Source organism: Danio rerio, chromosome 21 (genome assembly GCF_052040795.2).
Source record: "Danio rerio strain M-AB ecotype USA chromosome 21, GRCz13ab, whole genome shotgun sequence".
Lineage (NCBI taxonomy): Eukaryota > Metazoa > Chordata > Actinopteri > Cypriniformes > Danionidae > Danio > Danio rerio.
In genome coordinates, this window is record NC_141041.1 from 44,041,205 (window position 1) to 44,059,236 (window position 18,032).

General features: G+C 39.2%; 2 long non-coding RNA genes across 2 annotated transcripts in view; one reads left to right on the forward strand and one right to left on the reverse strand.

The window, feature by feature from the left end:
* Positions 1 to 18,032, reverse strand: part of LOC147838945 (uncharacterized) — a 1,276,407-nt gene that overhangs the window by 1,146,551 nt on the left and 111,824 nt on the right. The window lies entirely within an intron of this gene.
* LOC147838952 (uncharacterized) lies at positions 7,950 to 11,712 on the forward strand. The gene is made up of 3 exons (XR_015520626.1): positions 7,950 to 8,561; positions 8,762 to 9,131; positions 9,743 to 11,712. It is a non-coding gene; the product is annotated as an uncharacterized LOC147838952 (long non-coding RNA).

Sequence of the window (18,032 nt, forward strand, 5' to 3'; positions counted from 1 at the left end):
TCATTTGTCGTCGGTACGCAGAGGGGTGATCTGCTCTCGGGCTGCAGGTGGGAGAGGCTGCTGTAGAGGACTGACTGGGCCGCCTGTCAGTGCTGTGAGGCGGGGGAGGGGCCGGCGGCATCACATGCAGCTCGTTGAGAAGAGTAGGGATGGTACAGTATGGACAAATGACAGTCTAAAAAAAATCTCCAATAACACACAAAAAAAGTCGCTAGATTTGTCGCTAGGGGGGTCTGAAAAGTCGCTAAATCTAGTGACAAAGTCGCTAAGTTGGCAACATTGGCGGCAAGCAATCAGAATGAAGTAGTCCACCGCTTGAGAGGTGTTCAGAGAACACAGACCTGTGAACTTTGGTTCCGACCACAGTTGTTCCCAACAGTTTATTGAAAATCGCGACGACGCGGGGCCCCCTAATCACAATCACAAGCGCGGAAAATGTCTGAGTAAATGTGTATATGTCTGATTAACAAGCTGTGGATCAACTTTACAGTCATTGTCGCCCTCTGTTGGTAAGACTTATGCGTCACATTTTAAACGTTTATTGCGGGGAGACTACTCACACTAATGTTTAGGGCAGGGGTTTCCCAAACTTTTTAGCCAGCGATACCCAAAATAATTCAAGTGACTTGGGACCCCCATATACAAACTTTGTAAACGCAACATGGCTAGAACACTAAAAAACACTAAAAGGTCCAAGTCTCTTAATTTTAGAAAACGCCAAGCAGAAGTCATCCTCCATGTTTAGGTGTGGCCTGTATTTAATTTTAATGTATGCATGTGCTGTAAAGGTGTCAGGTGTCATGATCTGCTGCATCTGACCCTATTGCTGTCCTTAACATAATAGGAAGGACACCAGGGGTCAATTCCAGTGGATAAAATATGCTCATTCTAAAGCAGTAGTTTCTTAAAATTAATTTAATTTTTGAAAATCACCAATCAAAAAATAAATCGTTTTGGTAAATATTAAATCAAAGTCCTTTGCTTTCGCCTAGGTTTTTCTCTCTCTATGTCAGCTTAAGCCACAGTATTATTTTAACCACGCCCCCTTGAAAAGAACCGCCCACTCCTCGATATAGTCCATAGATATATACATTAGATGTCGCCTGGCCTATTGTTGTCTATTGGACGGAATGCGTCAATAGCGCCGCCATCTTGCTACAGGGTAGCGCTCCTTTGAAATGAATGCGGGAACAAGGTACAGTGGAGGACTGTGGCCATCCAAAGCCAGAAATATACACATATATCTATGATCAGGAGTTTTCCTGGATGTTAGTATGTAATTTTTTTTTTCTAATTACGAAAATTATAATTTTACATCACTTTTCTACATTGATGGATCAGTGACCGCACGGGCATTCCTGCCAAAAAGCTTGTGCTTGTGTGTACAGAAATTTACTATCCACCCTCCCTGTTAAATTTAATCTAATCATATCCTAAAACACACCTCCTCTCCTGCTTTCACTTCTCATACTGACGGAGGGAGCGATTCGTTTGAGAATGAATCCTCCGAACGACTCTTTCATTAACGTTAGCCGACAATAATACAAGTTTCTGGCAGCGCAGCATCTCGTTGTTATTTTTCTTTTGCATTGTTTGCTGATTTTATTCAACAAAACTAGCATAAGCCGAGTGTTTAGTGCGAGTTGGAGCTGCTTTGCCTTATGGTGAATGCAGTAAGTGACTGTTATCATCAATAACGTTACCTGATTAGCACAAAAGTTCAGAACATACAAAAACAGAAAAAAACTTAATATTACCAATGAAATGTTCTGCCTTTGTGCTTTGTTTTCTTTGTTTGCTCGTTACTACACCTGTAGACAGCGCTAAAGTCCCACGTCTTCACGTAATAACACTCTTTTGACTAGTGCGGTTGAATGACATTTGTCCTGGGAGCACTGTACCAATGTGGCGGCGCTATTGACGCATGCTCAGGGTCCCTATGCGATATCTAGTGTATATATCTATGGATATAGTCTGTGCGTTCCAAATGGCACATTACACCCTCTGAAGTTTACACTTAGGAGTAAAACAATATTGAAGTGTCGTTTCCACAATAAAGGGCCCTCTGGAATGAAGTATTTTGGAGGATACAATAAACTTATTAGCTGTGTTCCACTCCTATTTTAGACATGCACTCACAGACTTCTCTTCTCTTGGAGGAATCCCTTTTTTTGCTGCCATTTTAAAGTGAGTTCCACTTCATCAAGTGAATTAGGGTTGCTTACATGGACATACCCTCAATTTTGACCAGGTTTTGATCGAGTCGGCTTCATATGCTATACGTCCCAAAATGCAATGCGATTAGGATGTAACAAGTTCTCATGTGCTCTCAAGGTTTTGGGCAGGGGTGCACAAACTTGGTTCTGGAGGGCTGATGTCTTGCAATGTTTAACTTCAACTTGCTCTTATTCAAACCTGCCCGGAATTTTCCAGTATAGTATATTTTAGACCTTGATTATCTGGTTGAGGTGTGTCTGATTAGAGTTGGAGCTAAATTCTGCAGGACACTGGCCCTTTAGAACAGAGTTTGGGCATTACCAGTTTAGGGTATTCCATTTAAACCAGGGATGTCAAACTCAGTTCCTGGAGGGCCGCAGCCCTACTGTTTTTGTTCCAACCCTGCTTTAATAACTTAAGCTGTGGTCACACTAGAGTTTGAGCTTGTAGTACGGCGCTGCGAAAAAGGGCAGGATTAAACAAGATGATTAGACATTTTAAAAAGTGAGCGATTGGTCCATATTTAAAATTTCTGTCCAGAGAGGTCATGTTTTGTCCTGGGTTGGTCTCACGAATTCAAGTGATGAGATTGCAAAACTTGTCGCAGGAGCTTGTGTTTCCAGTCGGACGCATTGGCGTGCGTATGAATGGAAGTCTATAGGGAGAAAAGTGCAGTGTGACCACAGCTTTACCTGTAGATTTCAAACAAGCTTTAAAGGCTCAATTTGTCTGATCAGGTATGTTTAACTAGAGTTAAAGCTAAACTGTGCAGAGCTGCGGCCCTCAAGGAACTTGAGTTTGACACCTGTGACTTAAACCCATTCAGATGTTACGCCAGTAGTGGACACATGTGTAGCGTAATCAATGACACATCCGAGGAAACGAGAGGGAGTAAAGGGCATAATTGGACTGAAATGCAGCCTTTGTGTCATGATTGTAAACTGCATTCAGTCCAGAAGGCCTCATCTGCTCTTACCCAGAGGTAAACAAACTAAAAGGGCCAGTGTCCAACGGAGTTTAGCTCAACCCAAATCAAACACACCTGATCAAGCCAATCAAGGCCTTACAAGGTGTAACGCCTCATTTACTCGGGGCTTCAGCGTCAACGCTTGACTGAAGGCGTGTCTGAAGTTGGGGCTGAAGCGATCATCACAGCAGCGTCAGCCAATGAAATTCAGTCAGCAATTGGCCACTGTCTAGCTGGTTTATTTGCATACAGCGATCTGATTGGCTGGCGCTTGAAAAGTTGAGCCAGTCTCAACTTCTGCAGCGAACAACGCCTCTGAAGCAGCGCCGACGGATCTACAATGCAGTTCGGCAACGCCTGATGTCACCAATTCAAAGTGAATGGGAAGCGTTGACGCTGATGCCTCGTGTAAATAGGGTGTGACTGAAACTTCCAAGTAGGTATCACTGCAGCCCGGAGACCTACATGTGGGAGGGATTTATGCCACAGATGGATTGGGTTTAGGTGGTGTAGATGGAGTAGAGGTTAATAAAACACATCAGGTTACTGTGAAGTTAAGTTTAGGGTCGGGGTAGGTGTAGAAAGCACAATTCATAAAACACAATGCTGGATTCTGTGCCATGTCATTAAATGGATAAAAACTCCAGTTTTGTACAGCCCACTTGGAACTCAAATCCCACCCACATGGAGCTGACTCTGACCCTCGTTTATACCCTACTAAAAACTTCCAAGCAGGTGTGTTGAGAAGTTTGAGCTAAACTCTGCAGGGACACCAGCGCTCTAGGAGCAAGATTGGTTACCCCTGCTCTAATCCCTTCAGAGGTACCCTCCAAAGTGATTAGGACACAGGTGTAAAACCCTGCAGTTTAACTTTAGATGTTATTTAACACCAAATGTTATTTAAATGTTATTGCACAATGGACCAGAAGATTTTTACACATTAAAAAATAAATGCAACCTCACGTTTTGTCAATCATATTGAAACACTGCCTCCAACACTTCCGCAATCATAAAATTTGAGTGGTGTTTTGACAATTAAGGGCCGCCATACAAGCGAAAGGCAAATTACGAGTGAGGACAGTCTCTGTTCAGAATCAATTGGTTCATTGAAAATGGTGGTCTTTTTTATATGTGGTTCCAGTATCACTAGCAAAATATCAAATTTAGCCATGGACATCCTGAAGTAAACTTTGAATCGGCAGGGATAAATTAATTCGAACTCTGCGTGCAAGGTTTGTGTGCATGACAAATCTTTTGGATTTGAATCAGAAAAAAGGAAACAAAAAATGTGGAAAAACCTTCAACCTAATTAATTACACCTGATCAAACTAATTAAGTTCTTCAGATTTTTTTGAAACCTACAGGCAAGTGTGTTAAAGTGCTGCAGTGCTGAGGCCCTGTATAAAGGCATAAGGGTTCAAAATGTAACCCAGAAATGTAATCTCTTCAAAATGTAACCCAGTTTGGGCTATATCAGCATACTAAAAATAAAATACTGAAATAAAACCTCTGCAACTTCTGGTGATTGTCAAAGATATTGCACTTGTAGACAGGACTACCTTTCTTTCCTACTGTTAGTGCCTACTCACACTATGCCATCCGAACCGTGCCCAGGCCCGTTTCCCGGAGCGTTTGAGAAATGTGAGTGCTCTGAATCGGGCTAATGACCGATGCACAAGTGTGCACTCAGACGCAAGTAAGAGTGTACTCACACTATGTACAGTTGCCTTGAACCTGGCCAAAGCACGCTTGTTCCCCCTCCCGTCTCCCCCCACATTAGATTTGGGCCTGAGTACACTTACATCATCGATGATGCGCTGTTCAGTAAGCGCTCTCGCTCAGCACAGTCACAATGGTGATTGCTAACTGTTCAGCCACTTTTGATGCTCATAAACAATCATAAAGTCCTTGTGCTGCAGGAATTAGGAGGTTCGCTGAAGGTGCAGCTGTCATGCAGTGAGGGGATTGCATCTTTAATAATTTATGACAGATTCATTGAAAAGTAAGAATAATTATTAAACACATATGAAACCGTCCCGTAAAAGTAATGTCTTGCTTTCAGTTTCGGGCTCAGGCCTGTTTTGCAATCACACACAGACACGTGTACCACGCCTGAACCCAAGTGAACCGCACTCAGGCATTCCTCTTCCAACCAGGCCAGGGCCGGCTTATGCCTAGTTCAGACTGCGTGATTTTAGCCCCGATTTTGGCTCGCCGTCAGGTTGAGAAATCGCCGACAAATGCCTGAAATCACCGGCAAATCACTGCTCGTGCACGTGAGTGACAATCACGCAGTATGAACTATCTAAGATGCGATCTGAGAGAATCGCCGATGAGTAGACCGATGCCTGCGAGATATTTGGCATGCTAAACATCTGGAGCTGTCGGCGATTCAAATCATGGCGTGTGAATTGAGTTTTGACTGAAAATAACATCAGCGATTGCCTACAGCCAATAAGAGAGCAGCATTTATTTGCGTGTGTGTGTGTGTGTGTGTGTGTATACCTGCTGCAGGCCAGCGGGAGGCTGAGGGAGAAGTTAAAAGCGTTCATTTTCGGTTTATTTGGACCCACGAAATGGAGGAAAAACTAATGGAGGTTTGACAGGACTCAGGAGCAACCGTGTCTGTTTGACGTTTTATACAGAAAGAAATTAGTTTATTATCAACTTAAGTTGAGGAGAAATTGCTAATTCCCTTTAAACCCAGGTGAGCAAATATGTACATGTTCTACCCCATTAAAGGCTTCTCTCTCATTATGTGGTTAATAACAAAAGATATACTATGTGTTTTTGGCTGTGAGACGTAGTTTGGACACAGTTGTCAGCGATTCTTCCTATAGTAAAGTCATGCAATGTGAAAGTCCCTGTCGCCGATCCATCTTGCAGTGTAAACAAAGCAGCGACGAAACGCTAGCCCAGATAGTCATGCAGTGTGAAAACATCTGTGACACGACTACTTTGAAAATCATGCGGTCTGAACTCGGCATTAGTGAACTGTGCATGATCTCGATTCAAAACACTCACACTTCTCAAGCAATCCGGGAAACAGGCCTGGGCACGGTTCGGAGAGCATAGTGTGACTACGCCCTAAATGTTCATTTCATTAACATCCCCTTCAAGTAAAAGTTCTTATCCAAAACTTTGTCATTACCAAACCACATTTAACGGATGTGTGCTCATAATGCATTGCTTGTACTGCGGTTTAATCTATAAATCATTCAGATTATGTAAAAGGGTGCTTCCCTTTTTGATGTAAAATCAAATTGAAAAATGTTAGCGGATATGAACCACAATTTAATGCCACAAAAAAAGTTTTTTGCACATGGTTTCCCTTTTTAGTTTAATGCCAACTGGCAACTGCTCCCCGGTGTACATGGACAGAACATGACTTTAAATTAACTGAAGGTAAAATATTGCAATATACTATAAAACTGTATCATGCATTTGAAAGAGAACCTCCACAAACAGGATTTACTAATTTAATTTCAAGAAACGGGCGAGGCAGTGGCGCAGTAGGTAGTGCTGTCACCTCACAGCAAGAAGGTCGCTGGTTCAAATCTCGGCTCAGTTGGCATTTCTGTGTGGAGTTTGCATGTTCTCCCTGCCTTCGTGTGGGTTTCCTCCGGGTGCTCCGGTTTCCCCCACAGTCCAAAGACATGCGGTACAGGTGAATTGGGTAGGCTAAATTGTCCGTAGTGTATGAATGTGTGTGTGGATGTTTCCCAGAGATGGGTTGCGACTGGAAGGGCATCCGCTGTGTAGAAACTTGCTGGATAAGTTGGCGGGTCATTCCGCTGTGGCGACCCCGGATTAATAAAGAGATTAAGCTGACAAGAAAATGAATGAATGAATTTTAAGCAACTATTTAAAAACCTGCTAAACAGGTAACAGAGACATTTTACAAAATATTTCATTTAACATGTCATTAAAGATCTACAGCAAAAAAAATAGTGTGAAAGAGATCCACGGGACTCTGGGATGAAAATGATGCGTGCTGGGTAAAGCTGACCACAACAGTTCTTCAGCTGGCAGCTTTAGCGTAAAGACAGAGTCATAAAGTTTGCCAGAGAAGAACTACGGTAGGTCAGCCAATATTCACTTTCAGCAGCCATTACAAACCTGGAAGACAAAAAAACCAAGACATGATCACTTTCACAAATAAAGTACACTAACACTTGTATAAACACACTGAAAGGAAGATATGTCCCTTAGTTTTCTTACAGTAATAACAAAGAGTTTTGCATAATGTTGCAAATATTGACATTTTTGTAAAACCATCAAATACAGGAAAAAAAAATAAAAAATTTAAATGAAAAGATCCTGTATCCAGGGTTCAACAATGAAGAATGGCGTGGTGCTATTCCAGACAGCAGGTTATGTGACATATCTAAACAAGTTTAGTGGATAGCCTCAAAATTTCCAATTCCAAAATCTAATGTATTTGATTAAGCCTTAAGGTAATACAAGTTACTTACAGAGCAAATATAGTTTAAACATGTTAACAAAGTAGTAGCTTATGATTTGAAAACGACCTGTTCTGGAGCTAATGTGCATGTAGAAATTTAAGTGTCTTTTTTTAAGTGTACAGTGACAAGATTAAGTTCCTCAATTTATGATTGTCTAGTAACTACACCTTATTTACTGACATGCATCAAGAACCGGAACTAAAAAGTCACTCTTTTGTTGATTTTAAATTCCTCGACTGTCCCCGTTTGCATGCTGCTTTGGATAAAAGCTTCTGGCTAAATGATTAAAACTAAATGGAAGTGTCGGCGCCAGTGGTGTAGTGGTTAGTGCGTCGACACATGCACTCCGTTGCTCGCGGCGACCTGGGTTCGATTCCGCCTCGTGGTCCTATGCCGATCCTTTCCCTTTCTCTGCTCCCCATGCTCCTGTCAATTCTACTCTCCTATTAAAAAATAAAGGTGAAAACCCCCAAAAAAATAATATAAAAAAAAAAAAAGTAAAATGGAAGTGCATGGAACAGTCATGCCCTTCAGATTTTCTCCGCAAAAACATTCCCATGAAAACCAAAAAGACTTTCATAAACACCTTTTCAAGCACACAAATGTCTTTAAAAGTGCAACAGGATGTCTTGGAAAATGCTAACGTTAGCTTGATAGCCCTGAAAGGAAACAGCCCTCCCTGCAAATTGCCATCTAAAGGGTCACTAGACATCACGTAACATTTACCTTAAAGAAAACGTTACAGTGCAATTAAGAAGTACAATACCAAAGTTAAAATGAATAATAAAGTCGATTGCTGATGAACTGCATCCATGAACACGGTGATGACAAAACTTTGTGCAAACAGGGTTCACGGATTGAGGTATTCAATTACATATTTTGACAGAGAGGTAAGACAACCTATAGCACAGGTGTCAACACAACTCAGTTCCAAAAGGGCCGCAGCTCTGCACAGTTTAGTTCCAACCCTAATTAAACACACCTGATCAAACTAATTGAGTCCTTCAGGCTTGTTTGAAACCTACAGGTAAGTGTGTTGGAGCAGGGTTGGAACTAAACTCTGCAGGGCTTCGGCCCTCCAGGAATTGAGTTTGACACCCCTGGCCTATAGAAATGTTTGGATCAAACGTTTTGATTGGATGAACCTTTCTTAGTTCCCACAGAATATTAAAATACATATAAATTCATTTGGACCCCTTAATGATCAGTGTTGCCAACTTAGCAATTGTTGTTGCTAAATTTAGCAACTTTTTTTATAAAGGCACATAGCAACAAATTTAGCAATTTTTAACATTCATCTGGCAATTTTTTCAAAAGAGCAGTGGTTGCGGGCTTCACTCAGAAGAGTAAATTGCTGGCTCAGATTGTTTTTCATAACTGTTAATTTACTGTTAACGTGTAACTTTTGGTATTTTATTTTTTCAAAAGTGCTATAATTGTTGTCACTTTCACAAATATGGTAATTGCACAAGTTAAAAAGAGTAAGTCAGGGTTCAACGCTAGGGATTTTTTCTACTGGCCCGATTGGGCAAGTGGTTCAGATTTTTACTTGCCCTGCCAAAATTTTCTCTGGCCCCACCAAAAAAGTTAGCCATTTCGTTATTTAGCATAACTTTTCTTTAAATACAACTGACAATTTAAAAATGATTTAATTTAAATACAATACTGATTAGATTAAATAAAGTGAATGGTTTAGTTGAATTATTTAGTTGACAATTTTATGTTTTTTTTTTTTTGTTTATAACCAACCAAAATTCCTAATTTTATAAACCGTCTCATTACATCAGTCTATAATACTGTCAATATTTTTATTTTTCATTTATTTGTAAATCTAGCTTTAAAATGCATTTTACTTCTTGTTCTTGCTTGATCCATCAACATAATAATCATATTAGCCGCACGAACCACGCTTACTGGGCAAACAAGTTCTGAAACACGTCTGGGCATGAAAGCATGCAATTGACAGTCGCAGCTAAATTAAACTTTAGTGGCAAGGCAGCACTAGCCCCGATCGGGCCAGTAACCATTCTGTATACTGTCCCGAGCGTCTTGCACACTGGCCCCGGGCCAGCGGGCAGTCCTTATTGTTGAGCCCTGTAAGTACACAAGCTGTGATTGTTTATAAGGATTTAACTGTTTGTTATCAGTGTTTGATTTAATAATTAAAAAGTGCTCATTAAAAAGGTGTTTGTATTATTCTACAAATAGTTAACTACTTTTCATACAAATCTAAATGGAAATATTTCAAATAATGCTTTTGCTGAGATGGCCAGTCAATTTTAGAAAACATTAATGATTTTGTATTCTACTTAAAGATGTAGTTTTGAGTTGCGATAACACAATGACGTCATCACGCAAAGTAATATGTTAATATTGTGCATCTGGATGTGATGTTTTAATATAATCTACTCGGCACCTCAGAAAGTAGAAACATGACCGGCTTACGCTTGTCAGATACTATGTGATAATGTCACTAATATGCAAATCTGGCAACATTTAGCTACTTTTCGGGCAGGTTTTAGCTACTTTTTATTGGAAATAGTTGACAACACTATTAATGATCGCGATCAGGACGCGAAGAGACTTTCAAACATCAGAAACAAAACATTTGGTTCCCAAGACAATCCAACTCAGTGACATGTTCGAACATTAGTAAAACGGTCTTATTGACTCTTACATTTCAAAATTCCTAGTCTATGGACTAAATATTTGTCATTTCATTTTTACATTACCAATACACTACCTGACAAAAGTCTTGTTGTAAGAGCAACAAATAATAACTTGACTTCTAGCTGATCATTTGGAAAAAGTGGCAGAAGGTAAATTTTTCCGATGAATCATCTGTTGAACTGCATCCCAATCATCAGAAATACTGCAGAAGACCTATTGGAACCAGCATGGACCTAAGATACTCACAGAATTCAGTCAAGTTTGGTGAAGGAAAAATCATGGTTTGGGGTTGTATTCAGTATGGGGGCGTATAGGGACATTTTTGCTGCCCATTACATAAACCACAAGAGGGGGCAAATTCTTCAGCAGGATAGCGCTCCTTCTCATACTTCAACCTCCTCATAATAGCAAAGCAGGTCAAGGTGCTCCAGGACTGGCCAGCCCAGTCTCCAGATATGAACATTATTGAGCATGTCTAGGGTAAAATGGAGGAGGGATTGAAGATGAATCCAAAGAATCTTGATGAACTCTGGGAGTCCTGCAAGAACGCTTTCTTTGCCATTCCAGATGACGTAAGTTTGAGTTATTGCAGAGATGTAAGGATACAGTCATCCAAGCTATTGAGAGTCATACACAATATTCATTCCTTTTCAACTGCACCATGACTTTATAAATTCTATACTGTACATTATTTCTGTTAAATGACAAGACTTTTAAGTGTGGCGAATAAAATGTTCTCCCATTTTCTCAAAGTGCCACTAGGAGGCGCTGCTTTGTTCTGCCCTCCCTCGAGCTTCCAAAACCTTATTTTCGGGGTCGGGAGGAAGCGGAAGGGCAGGTACACAATAGGAGACCATAAAAGGTGGTCTTGAGGGTTGCTTAGGGGGTGGCTGTTGTTGTTGTTGTGGTTGCTGCTGTTGGAGTTGCTGTTTTCTTTGCTGTTTTTTTTATTCGTGTGTTGGTGGTGAAATCGTGGGGAGAGAAAAAGACGAGAAACAAGAAAGATGCAAAGGTGAAGAGCTGTTGGCTTTGAAGATGGAGGTGTGGCGATAAATACTGTGGTGTGAAAGTGATGGTGGACAGGCTGACCAGAAAAGCTACACGAGCGATTAAGTGCGAGGGGTCTGCAGGATCTTATGGGGATCGAAAGCCAAGGTGGACCTGTACAGAATCAGCGTTGTTTGCCGGGTCAGTTATTTAGGTCATTCACATTCATTCATACACCCATACAATCCACACCCATTGCTACTCAATTTCACAAACTTTCTTTAAATTTCTTTTTCTCTCTGGTTTCTGTTACCTCAGCCACATGTTATTATTGTTTGTTTGATTGATTGTTTGTTTGATGTTTTCTTTCTTTTATTTTATTGACTTATCTAAGCAGTGATTTTTTTTGTTGTTGTTGTTGTTGTTAAAAATCGTTCAACCAAGATTGAACAGTGGTAAAAAGAATTCGTTATTATTTAGAAAATATATGTTGTATTGTGTGATATAAATACAACAGTTGATTTCATTTAAAGTGTGTTGCGTTGTTATTATTTATCCTTTTCTTTTGCATTGTGTATGGTGGTTAAATGCCGGCTGTAGCTAACCAGGGTATTAGTAAATGTTTTTAATTTTGGCAAGGTAATCTTGTCTGGCGCCCAAAGTTTAATTAAAAATATTGATAACTAATTTTTTTTCTTTTTGTTTGAGGTCTGCTGGGAGTGAGATTTAGGGCCGTGAAAATCTGAAGCCTAGTGGTCATGTGGATTAGCGGTTGAACGTTGGACCGTGGTGTAGACGGGCCCGGGTTCTAATCCCACTAAAACTGGTTTTTGAAATTTGAAATTTATTTGTATTTTTCTTCATTCAAATTATATTTAAACTGAATTATTATTACCAGCCACCGTTACATAAGTCAGACCTTATTCTCCTAATTAAGCAATTAAAAATCCAGGAATGATCATATTTAATTTTAGTAAAATCAGCGTAATCTCAAGGCTTTTGCCTTTCATATAAGCAACTAGTTATACCAAATGATCAACTTGAAGGTATTGTACATTTCTTCTAATCTAAACTTTCAAAACAATAGTGCTTGTATAATTTATAAAGGTATAACCATTTCTTCCTCACAACACTATTTCTATTAAATAAGATTCTCGTTTACCTTGTATTTTAGGAGACATCTAATCTAATTCACTTGAATCTCAATAATTATTCATCCTTTGCGCATAAATGGCTTCACATCTGCAAACTGTTACCAAATAAATTTAATTAAATGCAACTTTTTAGTCAGTCATGACATTGGAGTTTTATGAGTAAGGCCAAAGAATGCCATTTCTCAAATCCCAGACATGTTTATAAGACTTCCAGAACATTCCTGCTTGCGTTTTGTCGCTATTTTCCATTAAATCCCAAATGAATCACACATGCTGAATCATGCTAACTCTTCGACACAGGATCAGGTTGCTCGCACTTTCCGTCTTGCTTTCCTCGCTGTGCAGCGTTTGGTAATCATCTACCCTTCTTTCCGAGTACTCCGTGTCCCTCATTCGTTCTCCCTCCCCCATCCTGCAGGCCGGCGCAGACTCGCACACATGAATCAGCAGGCACGCGGTGGAGGCCACAGGACAAGGTAAAGCCTTGAGAGCACAATTCAGACGTACCGTCATCTGTGATGCACGGAACAATCACGATAAACAGTCTGAACGCTACACAAGACTCAAATGTTGCGTTCTCATATGTGCAGCTTAAAGAGTTTACCCAAAAATAGATCATTCAGACATCATTCACTCCCATGTGTTGTCAAATGCATAATCATTTTTTATCGGAGGAACACAATAGAAGAGATTTATAAGAATGTCCAAGCTACATTATTCCATATAAATGGAAATGACTGTCAAACTTGACTAAAACATTTACACACTTAGAAAATGGCTGTGATACAGTTAAAATCTGTAGCCTGGTTGCGTTTCCTCAATATACACAACAATTAACCATAGGGGTGTCACGATTTCGATTTTTAATCGAAATCTATCGAAATTTATGCTCAATTTAGATTATCGAATCAAAAAATAGAATTGTCGATGCTGCCATGCCCCCATGTCACGTCAGCTTGGCTTGCCAAGCGGGAAAAAAACAGGCTTGTTGAAGTCCTTGTTAAACTGCAGAAGTCGCCAATGAAGTCGCAGGTGTGTAAGCATTTTGGATTTCCAGCGAGTTATGTTGACAACATTCATGTTGTCGACAAAAAAAAACAGTTTTGCAAGCTCTGCTATGTACGCATTACGTACGGTTCGTCCGATAGACAACACCGGTATCGCGATCCTCCGCCCGCCCCCGTTGCAAATCCGCTCGCGAAAAGTACACACTCAGGCCCTGTTTACACTGTCTTTGTTTTTAAATGGCATTTTAGAACGACAACGATTTGACATCCACAGTGGCGTGTAGCATTTCTGAGCAGCCCTCCTTCCTCTCTATTTCTGAAAATGCACATAACGTGGCCACACAGACGCACTACAGTCATGCGCTCGAGACAGCAGGTCCAGGCAGTCAGAGGACTGCTTCAATCTTTCACTCACTTGTACTTAGTCATTTTAGCGAACACCTCAGATACTGTTGGCTGGTTCCTGTTGGTTGTGCGTCTTTTTTACCGACGCCATTATAACGACACAGATCACTGCCTACTCACGAGTCCCACAGAAAAAGTGATTGACAGGTGGTAATTATGTGTATATCTTTCCTTTATTCATTTACTGTATGATTTGTTTATGGGTAAAACAAAGACCACGCAGGTCAGGCAGTTTAAACGGTAGGCTACAAATAATTAATTGGTCATTAATTAATTAATTATTCATAATCGAAAATCGAATCGTGCCTTTAGAATCGAAAATAGAGGATGTGGAGGATCGTGACACGCTTAATTAACCATAAACTGACTCTCAAAATTTCCTGCATGAAACTTTTTTCCTCAGTGATGTACATTATAGTTGCACTTTTAATAAATTATGTTTGTCACATTACTTTAGTATTTTGTGTTATAATAATTGGGTTTAATCATTTCTGTATATCAGTATGTTGATCTGCTTGAGAAAAATCTGTTTGCTATTAGCTCTGGCTCATCTTCTTACCGTCTCATCTCCACCTGATTTTGGTTGTGCAACAAAAGGTACGATATGTAGACATTATAGGTGAGCATAGATTCATTCTTTTAATCTAGATTAATCTCACAGTAATCTTGGAATCAATCTAGAATAATCTAGATCACAATGGCTCATTTGAATTCTGCCGAAGGCATTCAGGATAAGTGTGCTACCCAAACAATGACTAAAAGTAAGTCTTTGAGAACGGGTTTCTCAAGCCAGGTGGCGCATTAGACTAGGGGCTCATCTCCTGTTTCCAAAATGCATCACAAACTGCTTGAGAAACTGCTCTACTATGATAATTGGTGATGAAAACAAATGATGTTCAATAAGATGTGCTTGTGTTTACTAACGGTTTATTCAATTAAACATGAATTTTGAACTGTAGGCCTACATAAGCTCCAAACAGCGATTTTTTTTTATCACCTTAATCTGACTAGTCATAACTGAACTAAACAAAAACGGAATTAAGACGTGCGGAGAATGCTTATATTAGTGGCATTCAAACCACGATCAAACCATTACCGTCATATTTTCCAACAAGATCCACACACGCATCGGTCATTAAAGGTGATGTGAATGGTTTTAAAACCAACTATTTAAAAACAATTTTTATACATACTAGTTAAAACATTATTCATAAAAGAAATACTTCAGCCTTGGTGTCATCCATCAGATTGATGATATGAACTACATGACGTCATTTCCCTCCAGCGTGCAGAAGTAACTCCGATATTGATTCAGGGTTTAGATAAGTTTTAATTCTGCATTTTTGGCAGAAGCCCTTTCAGAAACAATCTTTCTTTTCATGCATACAAGGCCACGTTGGTCTTTCAGAAAGAAGTTCAGGTTGATGCATAGGTTGCCTGATAATGTCGGTCATCGGTAGAGTCGAAATTTACAAGTGCGACCAGTGACGTATCTGTCTGCTTAAAGAGGCTGCGCAGAAATACAAATTTAAATTTGTTGACGGACAATTTGAGATGCCTGTCGTAACATCTCAAAGTGCCCAAGTTATTTGTCAGTCCGACAATATTTAATTGAATGAACATTTTTTAGTTACGCTTTACCCAGAATATAAAAATACATATAAATTAATTTAAATCATTCACTTTAATCATTATTGGAATGTGAAAAGACTTTCAACTAGCACGAAAAAAAAAAAGTTTCTGAAAACAAATCACCGACTGCACCTTTAAACTGTTGATCTTGACTGAACACACTTCTATTGTTATTCATTGTAAATGCTGTAGACAGATGTGCATAAGAAGTTCATGAGTAATTAAGAACGGGTTAATGATGATGTGCCCCTTCCAAGTAAAATCATGATATAATTATACAGTAGGATGTGATGAGTTCCTGATGGTTACATTAACCATAAACTATTATAATAATACATTAATCACAAACAATCATGTACTTACAAGTAATTAAGGTAGCAGTTTTTTCTCATGTGACCCATTTTGCTGTTAAAGTGAGATCATACCTAGCGCATACATTAACTCATTAGTTCATAGAGTGCTGTTTAGTTAACATGGTAAAACATCATTATTCATGTACTGTTATTGTAGTAAAGTGTTATCACTATGTTTGACAAGTAGTATTACAACACAGGGTTCAACTCTAAGGACATTTTCTACTGGCCCGACTGGACTAGCGGTTCAGATTTTTATTTGCCCTGCCAAAATTTTCACTGGCCCCACCAAAATAAATAAATAAATAAAAATAGCTATTTCTTAGCCACATATTTTAAATAATGTATCAAAAATTGTTTCTGTGAATCTAGAATTTAAATATTTTTTTTCATTTTAAAATGTTTAGCAGTAAAATATAGCAGTATGAAAAAAGTGTAGGTACTTTATTGCAAAACAAAAGGTTGCTGACTTAAAAGTGACAAACTATACAAAACATCACTTCATTTTTTTTCATTGTGTTGTACCCATTTTAATATGTTTCCACAACGTTAGAAACCGACGTTTTCTTTTAGCCTTATAATTTGATGTTGCCGTCACTTCACTGTACTGGTTTTAACCTGGTTACAGAAAAAATATAACATATTTAAAACATCCAATCAGATAAAAGGAACCAAAAAGCAATATGGTGTTTACGACTTCATAGAAAAGGTAGCATTCAAAGACTTAAAAGCACAAATTGTTTCTCGATTCTAAGACTGTATTTGCACGCAATTGACAAATAGTCGCAGGCAAATTGAAATTTTGTGACAAGACAGCAGCACTGGCCTGATCGGGCCAGTAACAACTCTCTCTAGTGACCCGAACATTTCTCTTGCTGGCCCTGAGCCATCGGGCAGCCCTTATTGTTGAACCCTGCAACAAAGACTTCTAATACTGATTTTTGAAACAGTACGTTTTGTCTTACTTTGATTTAGGTTTACTCAACTTCCTCGATTTGCATTTGCAGTTCAGTACCGCTTGACAAGAATGGGATTATTACTATATTTGTGCCTCCTCCTAATACAACAAACATGCGACCAATGGAATTGTGTTAAGAAGTGGCTACCTTTGATTATTTAAAAATAGCGGATTTGGTGTCTTGTGTTGCAAATTTAATGACGCTAGTAGTATCAATTCTACAATGGGTGATTAACAGAGTGCATACATCACATTTTGGTAGCGGTATAGATCACTAGGAACCTCATATGAGGTGATAGTAAACAAAAGTATCAGTTACTACTGTAGATACAAAATGAAGTGAAAAGCCCTCAAAAGTAAGCCATATCAAAATGAACTGCATCATACCATGCCGTTGAAAAGCCTTTTATGACTGACGATTTTAACAAAACATCCATCAATAAAGGCGTCATGTTTTGTTTATGTTTGGCAGGCGTCTTTGTAGAGCCATGTTCACTTATTTTAAGCAAACTGACCATGATAATTAATTTTTGATGTGCCATTTATATATTGTAGGGATGTAACGGTATCAGAATTTCACGGTACGATAATACCTCGGTATGAATGGCACGGTACAGTATTTATTGAATAATTTACAGGAAAAACAAAACTAATGAAAAGACTCGAAAAAAGTGCCAAAAGTGTTTATTTACCTTAGCACTGAACATATTAATGACATACAAATTAGCCATCTATCTGTAAGTTTCGAAACAGGAACTTCAATTTTTCAATTTTAATAACAAAAAACTATAAAACCATATAAAATAATAAAGTTTCAATTTAGTATTGTTGAAAGCTCATCACATTCAACATTTAATCACTTACTCACTTAGATAGAGATGGGTTTTTAAGGAAAATTATCATATAACTACAATCTGGTAAAAGCTGGGATCTCTGGGCATGTCCCCTGCAACAGAAAAAAAAAACCCTCTCATTTGGGACTGAGGTTTCTGGGACAGAGAGATATGATTTAGCCAAGGTTGACAGCAGTGGGTAACGTTGTGCATCGTCTTTCCACCACTTGAGAGGACAAGCCATGAGTGAGATAGAGGTCTCTTTGCGGTACAAGTCAATGTCTGCATCAATCTGAACAGTGTGCTGTGTTCTGCAGTCCCCATGACTGTTTTTAGTCGTATTCCCCGACTTATATTTCACCACAGTCTGGCAGTGCCTGCAT